The sequence below is a fragment of the Hemitrygon akajei genome, chromosome 15 (genome assembly GCF_048418815.1).
Source record: "Hemitrygon akajei chromosome 15, sHemAka1.3, whole genome shotgun sequence".
NCBI lineage: Eukaryota > Metazoa > Chordata > Chondrichthyes > Myliobatiformes > Dasyatidae > Hemitrygon > Hemitrygon akajei.
The window spans coordinates 28,691,602-28,718,070 of record NC_133138.1 but is presented as its reverse complement, the minus strand read 5'-3'; the positions used below and the strand labels follow the sequence as shown (position 1 = coordinate 28,718,070).

The following is a 26,469-nucleotide window of genomic DNA, read 5'->3' as shown; positions in this document are numbered from 1 at the left end:
ATCTACCTACAAAGTAATCATGTTTTATTAGAAAAGTGGTCAATGACTTTATATAACACACACAAAATGCTGGTGGAACACAGCAGGCCAGGCAGCATCTATAAGGAGAAGCATTGTCGACGTTTCGGGCCGAGACCCTTCGTCAGGACTAAATTCATATGTTACTTTCTTTAACAAAACACAAAAAAATCTCTGTAACATTTTCTATTCTGCAAACCTAATATTTGGTCATTTAAAAGTTGTTTCTTTTCTTCTGACATACTAATGCAGAAGACAAAAAAGAAATAGCTAAAGCAAAGTTTATGTAAAATATCTACAGTGCCTAAGACCTTTGTACAGTACTGTATATATTTATTAAGTATATATTTTTTAATCCTGAATGACGGATGCCACCTTTTTGAGACCTCATGGTTTGAAGATGTCCTCAATGATCGGGACAATAATGCATGTAGACAATAAAGAGCAAGAACATTATGAGGTAGATATTGAGATCAAGAGTCTACCTGATCATACAAGTGCTTGTTCAAAAGGCTGATAACTGTGGGATAGAGGTTGTACTTGCGCCTGGTGGTACGTGATTTCAGGCGTTTGTATCTTCTGCCCGATGAGAGGGAGAGAAGAAAGAATATCTGGGGTGGAAGAGTTTGATTATGCTGTCTGCTTTCATGAGGCAGTGAGAAGTATAGATAGAGTCCATTGGTTGGAGGTGGGAAGGGGGTTGGTGGCAGAGCAAATGGTTTCTGTGATGACTTCATAACTCTCTGCAGTTTTATTTGGACGTGTGCAGACCTGTTGACATACAAACAAATCATGGTATGGTTTTCCACATCTATTTGATTCTGCAGCAGTAGTAATAAGACCATAAGCCCTTAATATATAGGAACAGAATTAGGCCACTTGGCCATCAAGTTGGCTCCGCCATTTCATCATGGCTGATCCAATTTTTCTCTCAGTCCCAATCTCCTGCTTTCTCGTATCCCTTCATGCCCTGACTAATCAAGAATTTATCAATGTCTGCCTAAATATACATAAAGACTTGATCTCCACAGTTGCCTGTGGCAAAGAATTCCACAGATTCACCACACTTTGGCTAAAGAAATTCCTCCTTATATCCATCCTAAATGGATGCTCCTCGATTCTGAGGCTCTGTCCTCTGGTCGTAGACTCTCCCACTAGAGAAAACATCTTCTCCACATCCATTCTATAAAGACCTTTCACTACTCAATAGGTTTCAATGAGGTCTCCCTTCATTCGGCTGAATTCCAGTGAATACAGGCCCAGAGCCATCAAATGCTCTTCATATGCAAACCATTTAATGCTGAAATCATTTTCGTGAACCTCTTTTGAATTCTCTCCAATTTAGGTAATCCTTTCTAAGATAATGGGCCCAAAACTGCACATAATTCTCCAAGTGAGGCCTCACCAGTGCTTTATAAAGTTTTAACTTTACATCCTTGATTTTATATTCTAATCCTCTTGAAATGAATGCTAACATTGCATTTGCCCTCCATGCCACAGACTCAACCTGGAAATTAACATTTAGGGAATCCTGTACAAGGACTCCCACATACCTTTGCACCTCAAATTTTTGTATTTTCTCTCCATTCAGAAAATAGTCAACCCTTTCATTTCTTCTATCAAAGTGCATGACCATACAATTCCTGAGACTGTATTCCACCTGCCATTTATTTGCCCATTCTCCTAATATAAGTCCTTCTGTAACCTTCCTCAAAACTACTTGACCCTCCACCTATCTTCATATCTTCTGCAAACTTTGCAACAAAATCATCAATTCCATCATCCAAATTATTGACATATAACCTAAAAAGACCCCTATGGAACACCACTACTCAACCGGATGTCTATCAGAAAAGGCTTCTTTTATTCCTACTCTTTGCCTTCTGCCAAGCAGCCACCTTTATCCATGCTAGAATCTTTCCATTAATACCCTGGGCTTGTATCTTGTTAGTAGCCTCATGTGTGGCACCTTGTGAAATGCTTCTGAAAATCTAAGTATACAACGTCAACTGATTTTCCTTTGTCTCTCCTGCTTGTTGTTTCTTTAAACAATTCCAACAAATTTGGCAGGCAAGAATTTCCCTTGAGGAATCTTTGCTGACTATGGCCTATTTTATCAAGTCCCTCCAAGTCCCTGAAGCCACATCCTTAACAGTTGACTTCAACATCTTCCCAACCACTGAGATTAGACCTACAGTATAATTTTATTTATTCTGTCTTTCTCTCTTCTTGAAGAGTGACATGACGGTTTAAATTTTCAAGTCTTCTGGAACCATTCCAGATTTCAGTTCATCCCCCATTTTGTTGCCCCCCCTTCACAACAATTCTAGCATCGCTTTCCACCAGACCAATATCTACTCTTGCCTCTCTTTCAAACTTTATGTATCTGAATAAACTTTTGATACCTTCTTTAATAAATGGAATCAGTTGCTTTCTGTTGGTTTTTAAAATTTTCCCTATCTTCTTATTTCCCATTAACTTTTGTTATATTATATGCCTTCTCTTTGGCTTTTATGATAGCTTTTACTTCTCTTGTTAGCCAAGTTTGTGTCATCTTTCCTTTAGAATACTTCTTTCATTTTGGGATATATATATTCTGTGTCTTCCGAATTGCTTCCAGAATTTCTAGTCATTGCTGCTCTGCCATCATCCCTGCCAGTGTTCTTTTTTGTAAATTATTTTTTATTGAAGTTCATCATCAAACAAACATTTCCATAAGATGTATTTCAGACATTGTACATATATATCATATAATCATATATAAATCAAATCTCCACAAAGTATTTATCTGAGGTATACACTTACAGAAAAGAGTGGAAAGAAAAAAACAAGCAAAAGGAAAGAACTATGTACAAGTAGGGAGTGATCTTTTTTTTTACAACAGATTCATTGATTGATGACAATAAAATCAGGCTTATGAGGCATTATGTAGGTAAACCATTTTTCCCAGTATGAATCAAATTGTTCCAGCTTATGATTAACAAATGCTGTTATCTTCTCCATTCTGTAAATGTCCATTGTAATTTCCATCCACGTCTTTAAAGTTGGGCTCTCCTGTGATAACCATTTCCTAGTAAGAGTCTTTTTACCAGCCACCAACAGTATGTTCATTAAATATTTATCTCTTTTCAACCATTCTTGAGGTATATATCCAAAATATATGGTCTTACTTTCTAATGGTATTTCACATTTAAAGATGTCTTGTAGGGCATTGTGTATCCCCCTCCAATAGTCTTTGATAACAGGGCAGTCCCAAAAAATATGATAATGATTTGCATTTTGATTTCCACAATTTCTCCAGCAAACAGGGAGGTTACTATCATAATGGGATTTCTGAGAGGGTGTAATAAAATATCTTATCAAGTTTTTCCATTCAAACTCCCTCCATTTCTGTGAACTGGTACACTTCCATTGATACCTCCATATTGTTGTCCATTCTTCCTCAGATATAATTATCTCTCCTTCCTTCTCCCATTTTGTTTCGATGTATGAAGTCAAATGTGTTTTAAGATTTGACCACCCCTTATACATGCTTGAAATGATTCTACTACCATTATCTGAACTATATGCTTTTCTAAAGAGCTCTATCAAGCATGTACTTGCCTTGGTTAAATTTTTAAACATCTTATTAACATATTGTCGCATCTGTAAATATCAATAAAAATCTTGTTTTTCTAATAAGTGTTTCTCTTTAAGCATTTCAAAACTGAACAGTGTTCCTTCTTTCATTATGTTGCAAAGAACTGTTATTCCTTTAGCTGTCCAGTCCTTAAATCTAGCATCCAATTTATTTGATGTAAAATCCGAGTCATATGTACACCATTTAAGAATTGCAATATCTCCCTCTAGATTATATTCTTTTATAGTAGTTTTCCATATTTTAAAAGTCAATTTCACCCATGGGTTATCAATAGTATTTATGTACCTTTGCAGGTTGTTATCAGCCAAAATTGATTCTATGGGGATGGGAAGTACCCGCTCCTCAAAGTTTTTCCATTGAGCGTCATATGATGGGTTGCACCAACATATCACAGCTCTGAACTGTGCTGCAAAATAATAATCTCTAAGAGATAGTAGGCCCCATCCCCCTTTTTCCTTTGCTAATTGCAAAGTTTTGAGAAGAACTCTAGGCCTTTTACCCTGCCAAATATACCTTGATAGCATCTTGTTCCGTTCATTGAATTGATTTTGATTAATCTCTACTGAAAGAGATATAACAGTCTGGGCAGTATATTCATTTTAATAGACTCAATCCTTGAACTGAGACTGAAAAAATGAATCAGGTTCCATCTTGCCACATCTTCCTTAATTTTTTTATATAAGGGCTGATAATTACATTCTGATAATTTTGCCAAATCTTTTGGCATAATGATGCCCAAATATTTGAAAGACTCTGTTTGCCATGCCCAGGGATATCTACTTTCAATTTTCTTGGTGAGCTATAGTAATATGAAAGTAATTGGGTTTTATCTATGTTGATCTTGAATCCTGATAATTGACCATATTGTTCAAAGGATTGCATCAATTTAGGTAAAGAGTATATTGGTTGCCCGAGATAGATCAAAATGTCATCCACATAACAAACCAATTTATGCTCCATCCCTTTAATAGTAATTCCCCTGATATCTTCATTTTGTCTGATGTATTGAGCTAATGGTTCCAGATATAACATGAAGAGTAGTGGTGACCATGCAAAACCCTGTCTCGTACCCCTTTCTAGGGTAAGACAATTTGATAAATATCCATTGATTTTAATCCTTGCAGTAGGATTGTCATATAGTGTCTGTATAGTTTTAATAATTGTGTCTTGGAAACCAAATCTATGTAAAACTCTGTAAAGAAAATTCCAATTAACCAAATCAAATACCTTTTCAGCGTCCAAGCTTATCGCTATTGCTTTGATTTTTTTTTTTGTATATGATCCATAATGTGAAGTGTCCTTCGTATATTGTCTTGTGTCTGGCGTTGTCGAATAAAACCTATCTGATCGTTACATATCAGTATGGGTAGTCCAGTGTTCTATTCCAATCAATTCTGGCCAACTCCTCTCTCTGTAATTCCCTACATTCCACTGTAATATTGATACATCTGACTTTAGCTTCACTTTCTCAAATTTCAGAATGAATTCAATCATATCATGTTTTCTTGTTCCTAAGGTTATTTTACCTGAAATTCTCTCATCAGTCTTGTTTCATTGCACAACATCCAATCCAGAATAGTTGATTACCAGGTGGGCTGAACCACAAGCTGCTCTAAAAAGCCATTGTGTAGGCACTCTAGAAATTCCCCCTCCTGTAATCCAGCACCAACCTGATTTTCACAATCTTCCTGCATATTGATGTCCCCTATGACTATTGTAACTTTGCCCTTTTGGGATGTATTTTTGAGTCTCCCATTGTAATTTGTAGGCCTCATCCTTACTACTCTTTGGGGGTCTCTATCCAAATTCCATCAGGGTCTTTTTACCCTTGCAGTTCTTTAACTCTATCCACAATGATTCAATACCTTTCAACTCTATGTCACATCTTTCTAATGATTTGAGTTCATTTTTTACCAATAGAACAATGCCACCCCTTTTGCCTTCCTGCCTGTCTTTTTGATACAACCTGTATCCTTGAACATTAAGCTCCCAGCTATAATTTTCTTTCAGCCATGATTCAGAGATGCCCACAACATCATACCTGCCATTCTGCAACTGTGCTGGAAGTTTGTCTACCTTATTCCATACTGCACACATTCAGATACAGTACCTTCAGTCCTGCTTTCACCCTTTCCACATTTATAAAGTCAGGTGTGTAAAAAGGGCCTGAAGGATCACTGGGGACCCGAGTCACCCTAACCACAAACTGTTCCAGCTGCTACCATCCAGGAAACGGTACCGCAGCATAAAAGCCAGGACCAACAGGCTCCAGGACAGCTTCTTCCACCAGGCCATCAGACTGCTTAATTCATGCTGACGTGATTGTATTTCTATGTTATATTAACTATCCTATTATACATAATATTTTTTAATTACTGTAATTGCACATTGCTTATTTAGATGGAGTCATAATGTAAAGATTTTTACTCCTCATGTATATGAAGGATGTAAATAATAAAGTCAATTCAAGGCAATTCAATTTTTTTCCACCTTTTCTGTTGCAACTTATCTTGTTGACTGCAATTTTGCTCTATCAACAACTTCTCTTAACTACACATTGCCTCTGTTTGCAAACCAGCTACCCCGCTTCAGCAGTACTATCTGCCTTTCCTACAATACTTCTTGCATTGAAATATAGGCAACTCAGGACACTAGTTGCAACATGCTCAAACTTTTGATTCCTGACTTTATCTGAGCTCTTACCGACATCTGCCTCCACAACTTCTCCACTAACTGTTCTAGCACTCTGGTTCCCACCCCCCGCAACTCTAGTTTAAACCCCACCGTGCAGCATTAACAAACCTTCCTACTTGAATATTAATCCCCTTTGAGTTCAGGTGCAAACTGTCCCTTCTGTACAGGTCCCACATTCCCTGGAAGAGAGCCCAATGATCCAAAAATCTTATGCCCACCCTCCTACACCAACTCCTTAGCCACATCTTCAACTGTATAATCTTCCTAGTTTTGGCCTCACTAGCACAAGGCAAACCTTGGAAGTCCTGCCCTTTCACTTAGCACCTAACTCCCTGAACTCCCTTTGCAGAACGTCATCACCTGTTCTACTCATGTCATTGGTACCTACATGGACCACAAATTCTGGCTGCTCACCATCCCACTTAAGAATGCTGAGAACTTGATCAGAGATGTCCTGGGCCCTGGCACCCGGGAAGCAAGATACCATATGGAAATATTGATCTTGCCCACACAACATTCTGTCTCTTTCAATAACTAAAGAATCATCACAGTGTACCTCTTCTTTCCTCTTGTCTCCTGAGACACAGAGGCAGATTCAATGCCCGAGACCTGACCACTGTGATTTTCCTCTGTTAGGTCATCCTCGCCGATATTATCCAAAATAACATACCTGTTGTTGAGGGGATAGTCACAAGGGTACTCTGCACTGACTCCTCAACCCTTTTCCCCTTCCCAACTGTCACCAGTTTCCTCTGTCCTTACCTTGGGCATAACTACTTCTCTATATATCACCCTCTCAGCATCCCAAACAATCTGGAGTTCATCCAGTTTCAGCTCCCACTAAATGTGGTTTGTTAGAAGCTGCAGCCAGATACATTTCTCGCAGTTATAGTTGTCAGGAACACCGGAGGACTCCCTGCCTTCCCACACAATGAGCATTCAACTAACCTGCCTGGCATTTCTACTGTCCTCGCTGAACAGATATAAAGAAGCAAAGGAAGAAAGTAACTTGAATTTTTCTTTTGTTTGCTTTCTCTGAGTGAAGCCTCTCTTCGATGAAGCCTCGAAAAGCTAAGGCCACTGTGCTTGTTCCTGCCTTCCACTAGTTTACTCTAAACACCAACTGGTCACTACTCAAAGCTCATTATTACCACCAGGACCAGCTGCTGCCTCTTGCTCCTTGGGCAGGAAACCTCATTGAAGTCCGCCTCCCCCTCCAAATTTCCGATGTCTGTATTGGCTATCAGGAGAAGAAAAAATTTAGAGTTGTATACTTTGATAAATAAATGAACCTTTGAATCTTTTGAATGCCATATTCCTGAAAACATGATGTCAGTAGAACAAAGACAATTATCTGTGTTGCTGGCTCCTCATTAGCTCACATAAAGTCAAAAAGACTTTTGACCAGCGACCAATACGGACATCGGAAATTTGGTGGGGGAGGTGGACTTCAATGACACGTCCGTCATAAAAGCCCTGTGCCAGCTCTTCACTCTGTTCAGATATCCCTGCTATATCCACAGTGATAGAGGGTCCTCGTTTATGAGTGACGAGCTGTGCCAGTACCTGCTGGCTAGGGGCATTGCTACTAGTAGGACCATGAGCTATAATCCCCGGGGGAATGGACAGGTGGAGAGGGAGAATGCCACAGTGTGGAAGGCCACACTCTTAGCCCTTAGGTCAAAGGGACTGCCAGTCTCTCGCTGGCAGGAGGTCCTCCCAGAGGCACTCCACTCTATCCACTCCCAGGTATGCACGTCCACCAATGCCACCCCTCATGAGCGACTTTTTTCTTTTCCCAGGAAGTCTGCCACTGGGACCACCCTACCGGCTTGGCTGACGTCCCCAGGGCCAGTGCTGCTCCGGAAACATGCGAGGAGCAATAAATACTCCCCAATGGTCGAGAGGGTTCACCTACTTCATGCGAACCCCCAGTATGCCTATGTGGTCTTACCTGATGGGCGGGAAGACACGGTCTCCATCCGCGACATGGCACCCGCAGGAGCACCAGACCCCTACCCCGAACACTCCACGGTGACTATGAACCCCGTACCCACCGATGTATATATATATATATATATATATATATACCCACGAGACCCCGCGCACACTCCCCTCTCAGCCGAGGCCCACGCCCACACCACGCCCTACGCAGACTCCTCACGACACTCCCATACACACACGCATGAGGGATCACTGATGCCTAACGGGCTGGCACCTCAAGTCAGGCCGGAGCCAGCACAACCACCGTCACCACTGCAATCACCACCGGTGCTACGTAGATCGCAGCGACAGATTTGACCGCCTGATAGACTTGACCCGTCAATATACTTGTGAGAAACTTCGCCCCATGGGGACTCTCTTTTAAAACAAAGGGGGGGGGGTGAATGTGGTAAACTATGTGTATACCTGTTTGGACATGCCCTCTGCTGACTGCTCCTGTGGCTCCTCCCACAGACCCCTGTATAAAGGCGATTGGAGGCCCTGCTCCTCCCTCAGTCTCCAAGATGTTGTGGTCACTTTTGCAGCTAATAAAAGCCTATCGTTCGCCTCCCGTCTCCGAGAGTTATTGATGGTGCATCAACCTTATGTTTTCTGCTAAGGGAAAGCTCTGAATCTCTGAGGGAAGCTCTGATTAACACAAGAGGATTGCACCATGGAAAACCAGCAATGCTGCCAGATGTCGCATCCCAACATCACGCCTGCTCCTCTTGGAATCTTTCACACCCAGGGTATATTCTTAAGAAGAGATTTTACTTTGTCAGTTAATATGTGGACTTCTTTCTCAGCATCACCGCATGGGTATGCTTTGTCCTCAGATAGTTTACTTGTTATGTCTATGGGTTTTCAGTCTGTATTGCAGGTGTCTCATTTGGGATCACGGGGATTGTTAAGCTCTCTTTGTGTTTATCACTTTTCACTAATTTAGAATAATTTAATTAGCACAAGATTTTCTATGTCCAGAATTCCTATGTCCGCCAAGGTGTATACATGCCAACCTCTCTCTGCTGGGTCACAAGGACAACCAGAAGGGTTCCTTGTCAGCTGAAACTCATACTGAGTTCTTCAGTGTATCGTGCATGATTTCAATTTGTCAAGATTCTGCAGTTTGCCTGAGCTCTTGTTAGTTTTTTCTTAAGTTCTGTGATAAATCTTAAGTTTTATTTTAATTGTCAAAGTCTCTGTGATTCCAGCATTTAAGTTCACCAGTGACCCTCACAGAAACAAAGCGGTTAAGAAAGGTTCCAAGGGGATGGGTGAAACGTGGGCGGGTAGGACTAGCTCAGATGGACATCTTGATTGTTTCATTTGTCTTTAGAGCTGCAGCACAGAAACAGGCACTTCTGGCCCAAGAAGTCCTTGCTGCTCTGTTATACCTGTGTGACACTGTAAGGTGTGTGTACATTCTTCCTGTAAACCTCCGGGTGCTCTGGTTTCCTCCCACTGTGTGAAGATGAACTGGTTACTGGCTTAATTGGTTATTGTGAATTGTCCTGTGATTAGGCTAGGGTTAAATAGGTGGGTTGTTGGTAGGTGCAGCTCACTGGGCCAGAAGATCCAGTCCCACGTTGTATCTCAAAATAAATAAAGTACAAAATAAACAGTTAATGTTTTCGACCAAAACCCACAGAAGTTTGTGATCTTAACATATATCTAGATGTGCGAGCAGATAAACATCTCATGGAGAAAGATGATCTGTTATTACCTGATAACTGAAATGGATAATGACAACTTTGTGAATGGAAATTTATATAATGCTTTTCAAGATAGCACAAAATAATCCAAGTTAATGCTTTATGTACCTATTGAGTGGAATAGGCTCTTCCAGCCCTTCGAGCTGCTCCAGCCAGCAACCCCTGATTTAAACCTAGTCTAATCATGGGACAGTTTACAATGACCAATTAACCTACCAACTGGTACGTCTTTGGACTATAGGAGGAAACCAGAGCACCTGGAGGAAACTTACACAGTTACGGGGAAGAAGTAGAAACTCCTTACAGAGGACATGAGAATTGAACCCTGGTCACTGGTAATGTAAAGGATTGTGCTTAACCACGAGGCTACTGTACCACCCAGTTTTGAAGTGTAAATACTGCTATTTAGGGAAAATGGTCCTAGCAATTTCCAGCATGGAGCAATGAGATGATTGTCTGGTTGTTCATTTTTTATTGTGTTAGTTGAGGAAGAACAGCTACTGAAAAACATTCTCTCGTTTTGATATTGCCCTGGAAACTCTCTAGACAATAGAAGATCAAATAAATGTCTTATTCAAATGAAAGATAAGAGGAGAGCTTGAGAATACAACCTCCAACGTGACAAACAAGACTCACCAAATGACTCACAGGGTATTAACAAACTTCCTGCCTTCTATTTTTGGACAGATGAACAATACTGATGTCACTTATTGGCCATAGGGACGTGGAGGTGTATTGGCATTCACACAATGTTGATGCAAGCCTGGGATTTCCATCATAATTTCAAAGAATTTGGATGGAAAAGGAAATTCTCAGTGATGCAAAATATTAGCAAAGCATCGTACTGGAAGAAAGTGTTTCATTTTGAAATTTCTAGCACATCTTCATACTTTTAACATTCTGCAAGATGAATGGATGACATGTTTGTTGGTCTAAGTGGTGGTTTAGATGTTTTTCTTGAATGTAATTGAACAGAGAAAATCTTAGGAGACTCTAAACTCATTCTTATCTGTCAGTTGATTGGTCAAAAAGAGTCTATGACATTACAGCACAGTATGAGTTTTAACAACATAGCTTTAATAAATAAATGATTATATAAAATATGCAACAAATATTATGATCGATAACTTCTCTCTCAATTCCTAAACTAAATAAAACAAAATAATATTAAATCCAGTGATTTTTCCAACGTATCACAGGCTTTGGCGGTGGTTACATTCATTTATGAACAATTGTGTCTGTTTACTTTCAGAAGCAATTTTCTTTATTCATTTTCTAGTCCTTAATATCATTCTCAGAAATCTCTTAAATTTCTTCAGGTATGTAGATGCAAGCACTCTTTCAGTTTTCCTGCAGTACACAGCGATAGAGTCTTCTTCCTATAGAGGAGACACCTAGATAATTGTCTAGACATTGCAATGCATAAACAATATTTAACTTAGCATAATGCAATCAAAGATCAAAACAACACAAAGTAAAATGTGTAATAACAAACATTTCCAGAATGGGATTGGGAATTTTCTGTGTGGATGCATGGAAAATGTGTATGGTTTACTTTTGGTTTCATACCTAATGTGAGAAAACAAGCAATGTACATCTGAAGCCTTCACAAAATAAAGTGGAACATCCAGGTCCAGAAAATGGCAGGTATCAGGCTGCCACAAATATGCGAGGAACATAACTGTGAGCTCTAGCTTAGACTCATATCCAAGTTCTCTCCAAAAAAGCATATTGGAGACTATCATCGTTCAGTTGCTAATATTGAAGCTTCTGCTGTAGTTTGGAAAAGCACTGTGTCAGAAAGAATCACTATCACTTAGTTAACCTTCTCCCTTATCATGGGGGTTTTTGTCTCGCTAGATAATACAGAGTCATGAAATCAGAAACAGTCCCTTTAGCCTATCTATTCCATGCCAAACTATTACTCTGCCTAATCCCAGCAACATGCAGCCAGACCATAGCCGTCCATATGCCTACCATCCATATATTTATCCAAATTTCCCTTAAATGTTGAAATCGAACTCATATCCATCATTTCTTGTGGACAACTTGTCCCACACATTCACTGTCTTCTGAAGCTCCCATTCAGATTTCCCTTAAACATTTCACCTTTCAACCTTAACCCATGACCTCAGTTGAAAATCCCACCTATACCCTTCATAATTTTATTTACTGAACCTCAAGCAAATGTAATATAATTTGAAATGCTATCTCTAATTTTACTTATAAGTTTGATCTTTGAGTGGGGAATTGCAGTGGGAATAAGTCAGGCCTTGAGGTGAATAACAATCCAAGTATATGTTTGATGCATAGCACAAGGTGTGGATATGTTTAAGTTTCCTTGTGTCAAAATCAGAATCAGGTTTATTATCATAGTCATATACATGATGTGAGGTTTATTGTTTTTTGACAGGAGTTCAGTGCAAAGACATAATGCAAAAGAACGAGTAATGACATAGTTTTCATGGGTTCATAGACCATGCAGAAATCTAATGATGGAGGGGGAGAAGCTGTTCTAGAATCATTGAATGTGGCTCTTCAGAATTCTTTATCTCCTTCCTGATGGTAGGAAAGAGAAGAGGGCGTGTTCTGTATGGTGAGGGTCCTTAATGATAGGTGCTACCTTGAGGATGTTCTAAATAGTGGGGAGGTGTGTTTGTGTGCATTTGCTTCTGTGTCTGCCTGTGTATTTACATTTTTATGTGTATGTGTATGACTGTGTGGATGTGTCAGCATTGAAGAACAGAGAGAGAAGTCTGATGATATCCGGATTATTTTATCAAGCTATTGTATTATGCAGCACGGAAGTAAGTCCTTTTGACCAAACAAGCTACCTCAGATTGTCCCGTATGTCTGTATTTCGTCCATGTTTCTCTAAATTTTTCCAATCCTTGTACCTACCCAAATATCTTTTAGACCTTGTAACTGTACTTGCCTGTAATACTTCTTCTGGCAGTTCATTCCATATACCTATCACCTTCTGGGTGAAGAACTTTAAATATTTCACCTTTCATCTTAAACCTTCAATTTCAGACACCCCTACCCTGGGAAATTGATCTGTGGTTACCTGTCCAATCTATGTCCCTTATGATTTTATTAATCTCTATATGGTTTATAAAATCCTCATTCTTCTTCATTCTTCTTCACTCCAGAAAAAACATCCCCAACATATCCAGTCTATCCTTCTAACTCAAGCCATCTAGTCCTGGGAACTTTGCTTTGATTTGTGTTTTTTGCTCTCTCTAGCTTAAACTCATTCTTCCTGTATTGTGATCACCAGAAATGCACAGATTATTCCAAATGAGATCTCATATCATCATGCATAGCTGTAACAAGAAATTCGATCTAGAGGCAAAGAGTCATTGAACACTAGAGCACAGGAACAAGCCCTCTGCCCATCTAGTCCATGCCAAACTATTATTCTGCCTAGTCTTATCGGCTTGCATCTAGATCATAGTCCTCCATATCCCTCCCATTCATGTACTTATCCAAACCTCGATTAAATGTTGAAATCAAGCCCACATCCACCACTTCCACTAGCGGCTCATTCCACACTCTCACAACCCTCTGTGTGAAGAAGTTCTCTCCTATATTCCCCTTAAATATTTCAGCTTTCACCTAAACCTATGATCTCTAGTTCTAGGCTCACCCAGCCTCAGTGGAAAAAGCCTGCTTGCATTTACTATACCTGCACTCCTCATAAGCTTGTACACTTCTACCAAGTTTCCCCTCTTTGACCTGTACGCCAGGGAATAAAGTCCGGTATGTAATACTCTGACAGATGAAGGAATGTGCGCCAGATGCCTTCTTGATCACTTTGTCTATCAGTATTAATAAGATAGATAGATAGATAGATAGATGGATAGATACTTTATTCATCCCCATGGGGAAATTCAACTTTTTTCCAATGTCCCATACACTTGTTGTAGCAAAACTAATTACATTCAATACTTAACTCAGTAAAAAAATATGATATGCATCTAAATCACTATCTCAAAAAGCATTAATAATAGCTTTTAAAAAGTTCTTAAGTCCTGGCGGTAGAATTGTAAAGCCTAATGGCATTGGGGAGTATTGACCTCTTCATCCTGTCTGAGGAGCATTGCATCGATAGTAACCTGTTGCTGAAACTGCTTCTCTGTCTCTGGATGGTGCTATGTAGAGGATGTTCAGAGTTATCCATAATTGACCGTAGCCTACTCAGCGCCCTTCGCTCAGCTACCGATGTTAAACTCTCCAGTACTTTGCCCACGACAGAGCCCGCCTTCCTTACCAGCTTATTAAGACGTGAGGCTATTATTAATGCTTTTTGAGATAGTGATTTAGATGCATATCATATTTTTTTACTAAGTATTGTATGTAATTAGTTTTGCTACAACAAGTGTATGGGACATTGGAAAAAAGTTGAATTTCCCCATGGGGATGAATAAAGTATCTATCTATCTATCTATCTTATTAATACTGGTAGACAAAGTGATCAAGAAGGCATCAAACTATGTAATTGTATCCTATCACTGTTCTACAACACTCAAAGGGCCTGCCATTCACATTAAATGTCCTGTCCTGATGCTTCCCAAAATGCATCATTTTCCACTTGTCCAAGTTAAATTTCATCTGCCATTCCTTTGCTAATTTTCCCAGTTATGTTAACATAACTTATGTTATGAAAACTTTCTTCACTTTCCACTGAATCAGCAATTTTGATGACATCTGTAAATATGCTAATGATATGAGTTATATTCAAGTCCTGTAGAAAAAAAGTTTAGAAAAAGAAGAAGGGATCTTCAATGAAAATTGAAAGACTCAAATAGAATGGACATTGAGAGGATGCTTCCAATGGTGGTGGAGTCTTAGATCAAAGGGCACAGCCTCAAAATACAAGGCAAGATTTTCTCTTAAGGAAACTATGCTCACTTCAGGTTCTTTTATCATGTGCCTCCAAATACACAGAAACCCCATGCTTACTAATAGACTCTAGCATTTTGTGAAGTCAAACTAATGAGCCTAAATTTCCTATCTTTTGCTTCCCTCTGTTTATAAATAGTGAAGTGTCATTTGCAATTTTTCAACCTTCGGGAACCATTCCAGAATTTAGTAATTCTTGGAAGATCACCATTAATACCTCTAAAATCTTCAGCTGCATCTTTCAGAACCCTGAGGTATAGTCCATCGGGTCCAGGTGACTAATCTCCCTACAGACCTTTCAGCTTCCCAAGTGCTTTCTCCTTAGTGATAACTGTACTCTCTTTTGCCTCCTGTTACTCTGAAAATTCTGGCATACTGCTGGTGTCTTCCACAGTGAAGACTGACGCAAAATACTTATTGTGTTTGTCCACCATTTCTTTGTCACTTGTTACTACCACTCCAGCGTAATTTTCCAGTGGTCCAATATCCAATCTTGGTTAACTCTTTATTATATCCCAAAAAAAATTGCCTATTGTCTAGCTTACCTTCATATTTAATCTTTTTATCTCCTTAGTGTCTTTTTAGTTGCATTTTCTTTTAGAAGCATCACAGTCCTCTAGATTCCCACTATTTCTGGCTATGTTGTATGATATCCCTTTTGCTTTTATGCTGTCTTTGGCTTCCCCTGACAGTTGTCCCATCCTCCCTTTAGAGTGCATCCTCTTCTTTGTGATGAACTGATCCTACCTCTTGCATAATTGCTCCCCAAACACCCGACCATTGAGACTTTGCCATCATCCCTGTTAGTGTCCCCTCCCATCAACTTTGGCCAACTCCTTTCTCATTCCTTAGTAGTTACCTTTATTCCACTGTAATATTGACACATCTTGTTTTATCTTCTCCCTCTCAAACTGCAGGGTAAATTCTATCATTTTATGATCACTGCCTCCAAAGGGTTCCTTTACCATAGGCTCCCTCATCAAATCTGGTTCATTACACAACACCCATCCAGAATTGCCTCTTCTCTAGTGATCTCAACCACAAGCTGCTCTAAAAAAACATCTAGTAGGCATTCTACAAATTCTTTCTCTTGGGATCCAGTGCCAATCTCATTCTCCTAATCTAGCTGCATATTGAAATCCCCCATGTAATATTGCCCTTTTTACATGCCTTTTTCTATCTCCTATTCTTAACACTGCCTATAAGGACTCTACATCTTCTGTCATTTCACTTTGTTGATATAATTATTTCACTTCATTTTTACCAACAGATTTTGCTCTGCCTGTCCTTTTGATATGATGCTTATCACTGGATGTTAAGCTCCCAGCTTTTATCTTCTTTCAGCCATGAGTCAGTGTTGTTTACCGTGTCATAACTGCACTACAAAATCAACTACCTTACTATTTAAACTGTGTGCATTCAAGTATAACACCTTCAGTCCTGTATTCATCACCTTTTCAACTTTGTCTCAATGTTACCAGAAGTTAAATTCCTATCTCTTTCTAAACTTTGAATTTTTCTTTTATTCTGGAGACTTCTGTAACCTCTCCTTCACTCTCTTTCCCTTTTCCTTTATCCTTACTTTTCCAAACTGTTGAATTCCACACCTTACAATTTAGTTTAAAGCCTTATCCACAGACCTAGTTATGCAATTTGCCAAGACCCTAGTCCCAGCATTGTTCAGGTAGAGCCCACCACATTGGAACAGCCCCCTTCTTCCCCAATATTGGTGCCAATATTCCACAAATTCAAACCCACTTCTGAAACACCAATCTTTCCGCTCTCTACCCTTATTAACACTGTGCAAATTTGCACATGGCTCCACCAATCTAAAGATTATTACATTCTTGGTTTTTTTGTTTTGATTTTGTCTGTAGTTGCTTCAATTCCCTCAGATGAACATCTTTCCATGTCCTTCCTATGTTATTGGTTACCACATGGACCACAACAGCTGGCTGACAGAGTTGTGTCTATTCTCCTGATTATATTATTCCCGTTTAGAGCTGCAGCTTTCTTTTCTCCTAGAACTTGATTGGCTCCCTGAACCACAGTGCTACAGTTCAATTGCTTATACTTCCTTGAGCCCTCACCCTCGTCACTGCAGGGGTCACAATCCGAGGAACACACACAAAATGCTGGAGGAACTCAGTGGCCAGGGAGCATCTATGGAAAAGAGTAAAGAGTCTATGTTTTGGGCCGAGATCCTTCATCAGGATACCATCTTAGCTCTGTTTGGGAAACTCAAAGTCCTCCAGAACAACATTGGGATCCCCCTACCTGCCTCAGTTGCTTACATGCACTTGCCCCTGACCACACACTGAATTTGAAGCCATTAATCTAACAAGTCTGACTGCCTCTGAAACACAGTGTCTAGGTAATTCTTCCCACTCTGATTAATTGCAGATCATTACTTTGAGCCCGAGTTCTTCAAACAGCTGACACTTGCTGCAGATATAGTTACCAGGAACCACAATGGGTGCACCAGCTCCTACATCATACAGCTACAACACATAATTTGATCCTGCATCCCTATTTTATTTAATTTCTTGTATTTTTGTATCTTTTTAGTTATATAAAACTAATACTATGTAATTTAAAAAGCAGTTCTTACCTGATACTCAACTGTGCCTGTCTCCAAAGCCTCTTAAGCCAATGAGCCAGCTCCCCACTCTAACTCTGCTCACACAAACAATGGGCTGTTCCCACAATGGCCACTTTGCTTAAACTTAACTTCTCCTTATTGGCTCAAGTGAAATGCACATGCAACAAAACTTGCTGGTTTTTAATGGTTCCCACTAATGCTCGGATTTCACTCTGCAAAGTGAAGGATTTTACTTGTTGGCTGAAAGCCACTTCTACTGTGCTAGTCATCAACTGGCGCATTTCAAGAATTCAGCAGCTCTTTGCCATTGGTTGCCTTGTGTGCCAGGGTACTGGTGTCCAGTTTTAGGTGCTTTACTTTGTCTCCGGGCACTCAGCTTCACCCTGAAGTCTCGACCAGTACTTAAGAACCATTGGGAAAGAATGCTGCAGATATAGTTGGAGGTGGGCAGGCCTCATGCACATTTAGCTAAGTATCTGTTTGTTGAATGTTTAGTTTTGGAGTTGGGGAGACTTAATGAGGTACCTGTTGAGTTTGAAGTGTTATTGAATGTTTAGTATCATAGATTGTGTGTCTTTGGGTGGCTTGGATGTTTGGTCAAATGTTTTACTGTTCATAAAAAAATGACTTGTGTGCTTATTCATAATCAGTATCTTCTGTCTCACTTATCAAACCCGTGAACCTGCTTCGTTGTGACACACTCTTGCTGCTCCACCCTGAAGGTGAAAGTGGGGAGTTTAATGGGGTTCTAAGGTAGTTGGAGTGTGGAATTGCTGTCTGAAAGGGTGGCGGAGGCAGATTTTCTTACACAATTTAAGCAGCATCTGGTCAATAGCTTGTACTGCCAAGGCATGGAAGGCCAAGGGTGTAATGAATGTTAATGAGATTGGTGCAGATTAGTACAATGATCAGCATAAAGATGATGGGCTAAAGAGCTTGCTTCTGTTCTATACGACACTAATTGTGCACTTTTGAAGGGTCCCAATTCAGCTTTAGCACAAGCATGTAATATTGTTTAAACACATCAAAAAGAGTGTATTCCAATTTCTAGACTCATTCCTTTCATTGTCCAATGTTTAATGACACTTGAAGGATCATGTCAAATACTTACTTCGTTCATCTTCAATGCCTCTAAGTTCGTGAGTATGATGTCTTTAATATTCAGGGGTATTTTGTTGTTCTTGCTTTTTATCGCCTTAGAAAATATATCAATTGAAGTACTCATGCAATCATTAGACTGGGGAGAAGGATAAATAAAATGTTTCTGTTAGAAAATTATCAACTAGGCTTCCATCTATTTTATGAGGATTACTCAAATGATTTAATCATACAAACAAATAAAATATTTCATCAAAATTTAAAACAGGAATTGCTGGAAATACTCAACTGTTCAGGCTGCATTTGTGGGAAGAGAGACAAAGTTAACATTTCAGCTTAAAGCTCCTTCATTAGAACTGGCAAAGTGAGAAAAGACATTCATAAATCTGCAGGAGAGCAGAGAAGACTTTATGTATTCCGTAGGGTAAAACATAGCTTTGGTCAGACCACACTTGGAGTATTCTGAACAGTTTTGAGCCTCTTATCTAAGAAAGGCTGTGGAGAGGATCCAGAGGAGTTTCATGGGAATGATCCTGGGAATAAAAAGAGTAATGTATGAAGAGTATTTGATGGTCCTGGACTTGTACTCAGTGGAGTTCAGAAGAATACATGGGGGGGGGTGGGGAATCTCATTAAAATTTATCCAATATTGAAAGGCCTCGATCAAGTGGCTCTGGAGAGGATTTTTCCTCAAGTGGGGGACCCAAGAGCACATCCCCAGAATGATAGGACATCCTTTTAGAACAAAGAAGAAGAGAAATTTCTTCTGCCAGGTGTGGTGAATCTGTGAACTTCAATGCTACAGATCGTTGTGGAAGCCTGGTCATTGGGGATAGTTAAAGCAGAGGTCAATACATTCTTGATTAGAAAGATTGTCAAAAGTTATGGGGAGAAGGCAGGAGAAAGCTGAAGGGGAGGGGGAGGTTAAAAATCAGCCATCAGAATCAGAATCAGACTTTAATCGCCAAGTACCTATGCACATACAAGGAATTTACTTCCGGCAGATGTTGTCTCTCTGCTCATAACAATAACCATGATGGAATGGAATGGCAGAGCATACCCAATGGGCTGAATGGCCTAATTCTGCTCCTATATCTTATCATCTTATAAATTGTCAGGAGCAACAAATAAGATGCTAGAGGAACTCAATGGGCCAGACAGAATCTGTACTGGGAGAAAGGCAATTGTCAACACAATTCATGTCAAGACCATTTATCAAGACCGAAAGTTCTCTGCAGTCCCTGGACCCCTCAGCCAATAGTATGGATCCATGACATAAAGAACGTTGGGAAACCCTGAGCTAGACTGAAAGAGTAGAGGGAAGAATAGACCTAGTATAGAAATGTGCATAGAAGGAGTGAAATAAGAACTACCTGGTAATAGGTGGATCCAAGTGAGGAAGGGTAATAGACAGAAGGAAGAAGGGAAAATGGAAATCATGACAAACGCTGGGAGCTGATGATGAGAGGCAATAAAGAAACTGAAGCATGGAACCAAATGAGGGAGGTGGGAAGGACAGATGGGTAAAGAAGGAGGAGGGGATCCTGTGGAAGGAATGTGTGGGTGATGATTAGAATGGGCAGAGGAGAGTAACGGAACAGGGTGAAGGTATGGAGGGAATTGGGTAGATCAGGAAGATAGAGATAAAAGTGATACAATGGAAGCAGTTAAGCTGAAATTGGAGAATTCAATGTTCATGCCAGCAGACTGTAGACTAACTGGACAGAAAATGGGATGCTGTTCCTTTAGTTTGCGTTTCTGGTACACCTCCTCCTCCCATGGTCACTGTCCTTTCCTATCATGATCCCTCTTTTTCAGCCCTTTACCTCTTCCATCTATCACCTCCCAGCTTCTCACTTAATCCTTTCTCGCTCACAATCACACCTGTCCCCTCACCTGGCTTCCCTTAACTCCTGCCAGCTTGTACTCCTTCTCCTCCCACGACTTACTTACTCTGGATTCTTCCCCTTCCTTTCAAGTCCTGATGATGTACCTTGGCTCGAAATATTGACTGTTTATTCCTCTCCATATATGAGTCCCTCCAGCACTTTGCATATTCTGACTTGCTTATATTTTTTTTACCCCTTTTCTTGCCGTGATCAACATGACTTGCCAGGCATGTCTTCCTGTTCTTTCTTTTGCAACTCCTACTTTCTGTTGACTATGTCTTACTCTATAATTAGTGCCATTTACTCACTGAGCAGATAAATTGATTTCAAAGGTTCATTTTATCATCAAAGTACATATGCAGAATACAGCTCTGAGATTAGTCTTCTCCAGATATCCATAAAATGCAGAAAACCATAGAAATAGTTGAAAGAAAGACATGAATCCCTCCCTCCGCACAAAACAAAAAGAAACAAAACCTCACAAACCCCAACCCCACCCTCCCACACAAATACTAACAGATCACCCATATGCAGAAACAGCAACAAGAACATCAAATCCCAAATCCTCAGCCCACTCTCAGCAACAATAAAGAAAGAGTGATAACACAGAAAAAGAACATAGAACTGAAAGAGGCCAATATGAACTATAGTTAGTTTGAATTACAGTCCCGATTAAATCTCAGAATTTTGATAACATCTCCAAGAGCAGCAACTCGAACCAGCTTTTCTCACGGTCACCCCTGTTTTATGGTATAAGAGACTCATTCACCTTCCAGCTTAACATATTTATTTTAACTCCTTCTCAGTTCTGTTGAATGGTCTTTGGCCTGAAATATTAGCTGTTTCCCTGCCTTGGATGCTGCCTGATCTGCTGAGTATTTCCAATATTCCTTTTGATTAGGTTTCTGGCATCTGCAGATGTTTCTTTTTGATATACAAGTTATAAGACTATAAAACAATAATATATAGAAGCAAAATTAGGCCATTTGCCACATCAAACCTTCTCCACCATTTCATCATAGCTGATCCACTTCACTCTCAACCCCAGTCTCCTGCCTTGTCCCTGTGTCTCTTTATGTCCTGATTAATCAAAAACCAATCAGCCTTTGCCTTAAATATACATAAAGACTTGGCCTCCACCCATGGCAACAAATTCTGCAGATTTACCACTCTCTGGCCAAAGAAATTCCACCTCATTTCCTTTATAAATAGACATCCTTCTATACTTAGCTGTGTCTTCTGGTCTTAGACTCAACCATCATCCTCTCCACATCCACTTTATTAAGGCCTTTCAACATTCAATGGGTTTCAATGAGATCCCCCCCCCCCCATTCTTCTGAATTCCAATGACTTTAGGCCCAGAACCATCAAATGTTCCTCATATGATAAGCCTTTCAATCATGGAATTATTTTCATGAACCTCCTTTGAACCAGCTCCACATCCTTTTCATGGGGATAAGGGGACCAAAACGACTTTCAATACACTAAATGAGACCTCCCCAGTGCTTTATAAAGCCTCAGCATTACATCTTTACCCATCAAGATCCCATAACAAGCAAAAGTCAGTATGTGTTGTAAATCAAGTTTAAGTTCAAGTTCAAGTTTATTGTCATTCAACCATATTCCTCCAAACAAACATTCCTCTGGACCAAAGCAACACACACAAAATGCTGGAGTAACTCAGCAGGTCAGGCAGCATCTATGGAAATGAACAAACAGTCGATGTTTCAGGCCAAACCTCTTCTTCAGAACTGGAAAAGAAGAGGGAATACACCAGAATAAAAAGGAGGAGGAGTGGAAGGAAGCTAACTAAAAGATGATAGCTGAAGCCAAGTGGGTGGGAAAGGTAAAGGGCTGGGGAAGAAGGAAGGGCACCAGTGGAAGATGATAGGCAGGATAGAAGAGATAAGAGGCCAGAGTGGGAAATAGAATAAAAGCAAAAGATGTAGGATTTTTTTTTTCCCTGGAGAAATTGATATTCATGAAAGGAAGGGGGAAGATGCTAGAATAAATAGGTGGGGGCGGGGAAGGAGGCTAGCTAGAATGTGACAAGTGAAGCCAAGTGGGTGGGAAGGGTTAAGGGCTGGAGAAGAAGGGATCTAATAGGAGTGGGCTCTGAATCATAGGAGAAAAGAAAGGAAGAGGGGACCCAGCGGGAATGATAGGCAGGTGAGAAGAGATAAAAGGCCAGGGTGGGGAATAAAAGAGAGGAGGGGAGGGAAAAAAACTGTTTTACCAGAAGGAGAAATCGATATTATACCATTAGGTTGCAGATTAACCAGATGGAATATAAGGTGTTGCTCCTCAAACCTGAAGGTGGCCTAATCTTGGCAGAAGTGATGACCATGGACTGACAGGTTGGAATGGCAATGGGAATCAGAATTGGTCCTCTGAATCAAGTTGCACAGCATAGTAGGCACAGCTCACATGCAAACACATGAAGTAATATTACTGCAAATAAATTAACAAATTATAAGGTGCATTTAAAATGCCTTAAAAAGGAGATCCACATGAAAATCCGGTATTAATAAAAAGGGAAGTTCTGGTGATTCAGGACAATATTTATGAAGAGTGGAAGTTATTGTTTTAAGTTGATGTTCTTTCATTGGAAGCATGAATAAACAAGTGTGTTTTAAGTGAAAATCCAAAAAACACTTGCAGGAGCCGCGTGTATCCCTTCCGTAAACATTTATTACCTTCCCCAATTACTTGTTGGATAGGAAGGAATTTCTGAGACTAATGTGATGAGAGACCTAGGCAAGGATGATAAGGACCCACGTGCTAGAACATCTGAGACTAAAATCAAGACCTGATGCAAGACTGAGATGAGGACAGGGTTCTAAACTAGACACTAGATGAGAATCCAAAATACAGCTGATGATTGAACACTGAAACTCAGTTCAGTTGCTTTTTAAATATTAAAATCCTGTCACCAAAACATGGTTGCCAATTAGCGCGGCGGGTCTGAACCTTTAAAGGGGCCACCCTAGCTATCCATATTTCGGAGAGTCAGAGCGTCCCAACCCCAGAAAGATGGGGCAGTCGTGTGCTAGATAGGTCCTAGTTCTCAAAGAATCAAACCTATTGTGAAAAACTGATCCAATCACCTCTTTCACATTTCATACTCGTTCACACTATTAAACCCTCAAGTTCTACCTCTTCTGTTATTGTCACTTTAATATTTTTTGCACTACCTCACTTTCACTGCACTGTCTCGCTATACTGTTGTTTTTGCACTCTGCTGCATTAGTTGTTATTTAGGGCTTGCTCTACTCTGTGAGCTTCACACAACCAAGGAATTACACTGCATGCTTGTAGACTGTATTTGACCATAAACTAATATAATCTGAACTGATTGGTGAATGAGATAAATATTATTAAGGGTTACTTTTCAGAATCAAACATATTGATTAACTGAGCATATGTCTTGGCAATTCAGCATTTTGAGCTCTACATCTGTGCAGCACAGAGACCATTAATTGTTTATACTGATCACAACCCTTTGGTGTTCTTGGCTAACATGAAAAATAAAAATAGGAGGTTATTAAGTTGGAGTCTGTTGTTACAGGAATTCGATATTAAAATACAACATGTAAAGGGGAGTGATAATGTAATTGCTGATTGTTTATCCCGATGTTAATTTGAAAGTGTATCTGTATTATTATTTTTGTAGCTAAGACCACTTCTGTATTTTGTTAAACTCTGTAATTCAGTAATGTGCTTTATTAGTTAATTTTCACTCTAGTGAAAATTTCCGGAAGGATGGGGGTGTTATGAGTGATGAACAAACCTGATGGTCAATGGGATGCAGAGTTAACCATTCCCAACCCCCTTCCTGAGAACTACGAACTATTGCTGTTGCTATGATGCTCATGAGAGAGAGAGAGATAAAGCCCAGGCAAGAACATCTGCTACAGATAAGAGGGGGAGAGAGACTGTTGATTTACTGTATTTTGACTCTTCCTGGATTATTTACCTTCCACTACAAGGACTTTACTTTGCTCGTTAACATTCCTCAGGAGATAGCAGGAGTGGCCTGATTTGATGGACACGGTCATTCAGAGTTGATAGATAGCTGAGACCCCGTGAGTGGGGATAAAAGACAGGTCTGGGGAGACACCCTGCAGACACACCAGTGGACACTGACTGAGTGTTGTGAACCCACAGAAAGGTGGGGCTTCAGAGACCAAACCAGGAGATCAGTCAGTAAAGCTCACAGTGTTACAGCAGGGCTGGTGGGGATTTGTGTGTGTGTCCACTCATGCCAGAGTGATGAGTTCACCACAGAAGAATCGTCTAGCTGAAGACCAGAGGGATCATAACTGAATGGCCACAACGACACGACGGATTAAGAAAGTCACAAAAGTCACTCGCTCTCGCTCTCTCTCCAACGATTTCAATACAACAACCATAACTACTTCAGCATTTATGAACTGAACTCTATAATTTCCTATGACAATTCATTTACCCCTAGACATCGATAGAGCTTGTTTATTATTGATTATTATTATTCCTACACTTTTAGGTTTATTACTGCTAACTTGTTTTATATGTATATTTGCATTTTTGATATTGTATTGTGTAGTTTACTAATAAACACCTTTAGTTTGGTACCACCAGACTCCAACGGATTCTTCTTTCTCTGCTGGTCTGACACCCAGTTACGGGGTACATAACACTAAGCATATACAATCAATGACTGTGTCATTAAATGCTGTAATCAAATAGCATGAATTAATCCAATCATTCAATACATGTATCCATATGGATGAAATATTGCTATCCAAATATTGTATCCCTGATATTTCTGCAGTGCATACGAGCAGCTTTCTGGATGATTGGGTGTTACTTGCTATTGATACCCAGCACACTTCTGTTAGTATAACTTTTACTTGTTACACAGCAGTATAATGAAGTTTTCAGTGTGTTTTAAGAGAATATAAAATAAATTAGTGCTTTCAACCCTTACTATGGTTGCGAAGACATATTCTTTTCCAGATCCTGGTTCACACTCGGGATGCATGAATGAGCGAGATTTTGACCAGTTAGGATTTCAGAATATCTGGATCCTGGATTGTCACAGTTTTACTGATTTGAGAGAACAATACTCACATGAAAATTATATTGTATTTACAAATAAATAAAGACTTACATGTTTTGGTACTTGAAGTATCAAAACCTGGGAAAAGAGACAATATATTCATATTTACATTTTGTCGTGCTGATGAAAAATATGAGTAATTTAAAGAGAATCCAATACAATAGTCTGCTGGTTGTCAGGTCAGCTTGTAACCTATTGCCTCTAAGTCACATTCTGAAGAAGTAAGCACACTAATCTAGACTGGAGCTACTAGTACTGCCTTCCTTCAGGCATCATGGTAAACTGTTTCTTGTTTTCCTTATCTTGTGGATTTAAAACATCCCATGCTAGTATTTTGAGGAAGGACAGGGCATTATTCCTGGGAAACACATGCAAGGTGCTGGAGGGACTCAGGAGGTCCAGCAGCATCTATGGAAATGAATGAGCAGTTGACGGTTTGGGCTGAGATCCTTCATCGGTATCTCAGAAGGTCCATAAGGTTCTTGGACAGAAACGTTGACTGTTCATTCATTTGCATAGATGTTACCTGAACTGCTGAGGTCCCCTAGCATTTTGTATGTGCTACTCTGGATTTCCAGTATCTGTGGAATCTCTTCTGTTACTGTTCCTAGGAAGGTCTATCCTTCAGTTTCCACTGTTAGTGGGTCACGTGTCAATAGTTTTATGTTCTGTTTCAGGCATTGTTGAATTATCTGCCACAATTCCTATATCCTAACATGCTTCAATAACAATTAAATGGCTGTAAAGCATTTCAAAATTTTATATAAAAAAGGAGGTAAGACACATGAATGCAAACTTTTCAATCCTTCAAAATACTAATGTCAAAT

General features: G+C 39.8%; 1 long non-coding RNA gene across 1 annotated transcript; it reads right to left on the bottom strand.

Moving 5' to 3' along the window:
- Positions 1–11,202: 11,202 nt before the first annotated feature.
- On the bottom strand, positions 11,203–25,804 carry LOC140739572 (uncharacterized). The gene is made up of 3 exons (XR_012101675.1): positions 25,694–25,804; positions 18,666–18,791; positions 11,203–11,426 (listed from the first exon to the last, which is right to left on the bottom strand). It is a non-coding gene; the product is annotated as an uncharacterized lncRNA (long non-coding RNA).
- Between the last annotated feature and the right edge of the window lie 665 nt (positions 25,805–26,469).